Below are 5596 nucleotides of genomic sequence, written 5' to 3' on the forward strand. Positions count from 1 at the left end.
GCCAGTAGTGGGCAGAAGTAAAGAGCATGGTGATTTCATTGGATTTAGTGCTTAAAAAGCTCAGCAGTCTACAGAAATAGTTTTATGCACTATACTTAAGCACTTACTTATTATGTCATATTTTATACATATAAAAAAATGCAATAAATAAATAAATATGTATTGTAGGAAATTTAGCCTGTGGTGGGCAGAGCACCGACACACAGGAGGCTGCTTAAGTGTCACACGTGGAGAAATTTAAAAAAGTCCATGAGGGTGTATGTGTGCGTGTGTGTGTGTGCAGAAGTGGGATCGTGAGGTGAAGTGTTCATTCATCCGCGGGGCTGCCGGGGTCGTGCTGGGGTTTTCCCGGGTGATGGGGATCCCTTTCTGCGGTCAGGCAATGCCGCGGGTGCAGCCAGGGGGCGGAGTCTTTGCTTGTGTCTGAGTCATCTGCAAGAAACACAACACAGGTTAGCGCACGTACACTGAGATTGTTCTCTCCTCTTGCGAGTGGAGGATTGCCCTTTTATACTCTCCCCTCGGCTGCTAGATGGTGGAATTTTGCTGTGCTGTGCACCATTCACCAGCCGTGTGTGTCGGTGGCCCCGCCCCACAGTCAAGCACTCTCTGGCTGTCCAAAACATTGAAGGTGCTGAAGCAGAGCTGTCTCTTCAGCACCACAGCGGCAGTCACAGGAGGAGCGATTTTTGTTGCTTATGCGCCAGCCGCTGGCCTGTCGCCACGGTATACAGTGCATCCGAAAGTATTCACAGCGCTTCACTTTTTCCACATTTTGTTATGTTACAGCCTTATTCCAAAATGGATTAAATTCATTATTTTCCTCAAAATTCTACAAACAAAAACCCATACTGACAACATGAAAGAAGTTTGTTTGAAATCTTTGCAAATTTATTAAAAATAAAAAACAAAAAAAAAGCACATGTACGTAAGTATTCACAGCCTTTGCCATGACACCCAAAATTGAGCTCAGGTGCATCCTGTTTCCACTGATCATCCTTGAGATGTTTCTACAACTTGATTGGAGTCCACCTGTGGTAAATTCAGTTGATTGGACATGATTTGGAAAGGCACACACCTGTCTATATAAGGTCCCAAAGTTAACAATGCATATCAGAGCACAAACCAGGCCATGAAGTCCAAGGAATTGTCTGTAGACCTCCGAGACAGGATTGTATCGAGGCACAGATCTGGGGAAGGGTACAGAAACATTTCTGCAGCATTGAAGGTCCCAATGAGCACAGTGGCTTCCATCATCCATAAATGGAAGAAGTTTGGAACCAGCAGGACTCTTCCTAGAGCTGGTCGCCCGGCCAAACTGAGCGATCGGGGGAGAAGGGCCTTAGTCGGGGAGGTGACCAAAAACCTGATGGTCACTCTGACAGAGCTCCAGAGTGTCTCTGTGGATAGAGGAGAAACTTCCAGAAGAACAACCATCTCTGCAGCACTCTACCAATCAGGCCTATATGGTAGAGTGGCCAAACGGAAACCACTCCTCAGTAAAAGGCACATGACAGCCTGCCTGGAGTTTGCCAAAAGGCACCTGAAGGACTCTCAGACCAAAGATTGAACAAAGATTGAACAATTTGGCCTGAATGGCAAGTGTCATGTCTGGAGGAAACCAGGCACCAGTCATCACCTGGCCAATACCATCCCTACAGTGAAATATGGTAGTGGCAGCATCATGCTGTGGGGATGTTTTTAAGTGGCAGGAACTGGGAGACTAGTCAGGATCGAGGGAAAGATGAATTCAGCAATGTACAGAGACATCCTTGATGAAAACCTGCTCCAGAGCGCTCTGGACCTCAGACTGGGGCGAAGCTTCATCTTCCAACAGGACAACGACCCTAAGCACACAGCCAAGATAACAAAAGAGTGGCTACAGGACAACTCTGTGAATGTCCTTGAGTGGCCTAGCCAGAGCCCAGACTTGAACCTGATTGAACATCTCTGGAGAGATCTGAAAATGGCTGTGCACCAACGCTCCCCATCCAACCTGATGGAGCTTGAGAGGTCCTGTAAAGAAGAATGGGAGAAACTGCCCAAAAATAGGTGTGCCAAGTGTCGTGGAAATTAGACAACACTCGCAGACTCATCCTCTGAAAATCACTACTATATATGTGAAACGCAGAGCATGACATAATTCTGTGTACTGATAAGAAGCAGTTTGAGGCAGTTCAGACAGGCTTTGTTTTAGGAACCTGGAAGATGTTTAGATGAGCCTTGAACAGAAGAACATGTTTGTGTCTCTGTAAGCAGATAAACATTCTGTACTGATCTCAGTGACATGACATGGCCTTCTTAGGCGTTACCCTCACATAAGAATGAAACAGAACATGAACAAACTTATTACATAAGAAAAATGAGTAATTTCCCTTACATTCCCCCATTTTATCATTACAAAATATGATAACTAAAATTAATAGAGAAATTACAATGCTGTGAATACATCAGAACTTCAGAATCCTTACATGGTTCAACTGAATTCAACATAAAACAGACATAATGAAGGCGCTAAGGCTGTTTTTGTGGATATAAAGTATCCTGTCATCAAGCAAGCTCATTTTAGGTGAAATGAGAATCGTCATGGTCAAAGGAATATTTACAATAGGTGTGAAATGGATGTCAATGGGTCGTCATCGTCAGTGTCGCTGAAAGGATCTAGTTCCCAGTCAGGTTTAGGATACAAGTCAGGTTGGTCATCACAGGGATCATAATCAGTCTTTGTCAACATCATCGTTTGGTCATTAGTGATTTCAATGAGCGTGAGAGACTGCTCCGAACGAGAGAAACAATACAAGGCAAAATGAGCAAGACAAGAAGAATTATTGCATCTATTGGTAGACAGACGGTTAATATCCACGAGCCTCATCCCCCGAGTACTGAGTTCAACCAATCAAACCCGTCTTGCTAGTCCATGCAGGGTTGTGTATCGCAGACCGCATGTGTTCAATGATAGAATAACCATTATGTGTCTGCGTGACAAGGGGACGTGTGATGTTGTGTGGGTAGCACTGTTGGCAATGATTCTTCTGATGAAAGGCGATACAGAACGGTTTACAGAGGCGGCCAATATCTTGACATACGGGCTTTTAACTACTAATTGTCATCCAATCTGCAGCAATAGTCAACTAAAGAAACATCATACTTGTAGCATCATTCTCAAAAAGACTTGAGGCTGTAATTGGTGCCAAAGGTGCTTCAACAAAGTATTGAGCAAAAGCTATGAATACTTATGTACATGTGCTTTTTTTGTTTTTTATTTTTAATAAATAATTTTATTAAAGATTTCAAACAAACTTCTTTCACGTTGCCATTATGGGGTATTGTTTGTAGAATTTTGAAGAAAATAATGAATTTAATAAACACTCACCATTCACTTTAAAAGGAACACCTGTTCACCTGCTCATTTATGCAGTAATCCAATCAGCCAATTATTTGGCAGCAGCACAATGCATAAAATCATGTAGATAGAGGTCAAGAGTTTCTATTAATGTTCACATTAAACATAGAATGGGGGAAAAGTGTGATCTTGATGACGTTAACCATGTCATGGGGTGTTGGTGCAAGATGCATTGGTTTATTATAAACTACTGATAAACTACTGATCCCCAGGGATTTTCACACACAACAGTCTCTAGAGTTTACACAGAATGGTGCAAAAAACAATAACCATTGAGTGAGAGACAGTTCTGAGGGTGGAAATGTCTTGGTGACAAGAGAGGTCAGAGAAAAATGGCCACATTGGTTTGAGCTGCCAGGAAGGATATACTGTAGTAACTCATATAATCACTTTTTACAGCCGTGGTGAGCAGAAAGGCATCTCAGCATGCAAGAAACATTGAACCTCACTCCATGTTTTTTGTTTCTCACAAATGAAGCCATATGCTGAACAAATGAAGTATTATGAACTTGTCAGAGTACATTTCTGTTTCAAACATACAATAATATATAACTGTTTTGTAAGGTTATATTTGTCAGGGATGCCAGAAGAGTTTGACAAGACTTCAGTTTACAATGAAAGCTGTGCTTTATTAACAAATGGCAATATGAGGAACAATGGTAAAAAACAGGCAAAAGTAAAACTAAAAACAAGAAAAAAAAATTGTCCAAAACCATATGGGAAGCAGAGCCACAACAACAATATGAGTGGTAGATTAGAGAGGTAAACACCAAGAGATGATAGCAGGTCAAAACAAAAAACAATGTAAAAGTGATATTTCAGAGAGGTAAAAACCAAGAGATCATAACGAGTCAAACGAAAGGGGGGAAATAGGTGCTTTAGTGTTCCGAGTTCAAATCCAGCACTTCCAAGCTGCTACAGTTGGGTGCTTGAGCAAGATCCTTAATCTTCAAATGCTCAGTTGTATCCTCTATTATAGTCATCTCCGAAACTATTGGAACTAATTGGGCCAATTCATTTATTTTTTCTGTAGACTGAAGACATTTGGGTTGGAGCTGTTTATGGTAAATGGTAAAATGGTCTGCACTTGTATAGCACTTTTTCTTTTTACCTTAGCGGTTCTACAAAGCGCTTTACATGGTTTCTCATTCACCCATTCACACAAACACTCACACGCCAATGGCTGCAGAGCTGCCATGCAAGGCTCTAGCCAGCCATCAGGAGCAACTTGGAGTTCAGTGTCTTGCCCAAGTACACTTCGGCATGTGGAGACATGTGGGCCAGGAATTGAACCGCCAACCCTACGCTTAGTTAACAACCTGCTCAACCCACTTACCTGAGCCACAGCCACCCACTATGGATGAAAAGCATGTCATTTTGAGGCTGAGAAAAAAATCAATCAGAGCCATTCCACAAGCATTGGACACAACCTAAACAACATTTTGGAATGTCCTGAAAAAGAAGGAAACCACTGTACTGAGCAACAGACACTGAATGGGTCAGCCAAAGAAAACAACAACAGCTGATGACAGAAACATTATGAGAGATGTGAAGAAAAATCCTAAAACAACAGTCAGTGACATCACCAACAACCTCCACAGGGCAGGGGGGAAGGTATAGCAATCCACCATTTGAAGAAGACTTCAAGAGCAGAAATATAGTGACCAAACCACAAGATGCAAACCACTCAAGAATCAGATAGCCTGATTGGAATTCACAAAGAAATACAGACATGAGCCACAAAAGTTTTGTGATAACAAGATTATCTTCTACCAAAGTGATGTAAAGTGTCAAGAAATAAGTAATCTGCTCATGATCCAAAACATACAAGCTCATCTGTGAAATGTGGTGGAGGTATGAGTCACAGGTTTGATGCAATTAATGCAAGAAAGGGATATGAAACCAAATATTAAGTGTATTTAATTTAATTTACTTTACAATACCTCTGTTCCCATACATTTTCTCACCTAAAAATGGTGGTCTGGTACAAAATGTTTTATGTTGTTTAACACACCTATATGTAAATACCAGGAAATAAAAGCAAAAATCCAAAACTCTCGTCTCATATTCATCTTTTGCGCTCAAACCCAAATGTCTTTGGTGTATAGCACAAACAATTGTCCTCGTCAAGAGTCGACTCCTCGTCAAGAGTCTGAAACCATGAAAGTTGGTGAAGCAGCTTATGGCCTTCCA

The sequence above is a fragment of the Ictalurus furcatus genome, chromosome 4 (assembly GCF_023375685.1).
Source record: "Ictalurus furcatus strain D&B chromosome 4, Billie_1.0, whole genome shotgun sequence".
Classification (NCBI taxonomy): domain Eukaryota; kingdom Metazoa; phylum Chordata; class Actinopteri; order Siluriformes; family Ictaluridae; genus Ictalurus; species Ictalurus furcatus.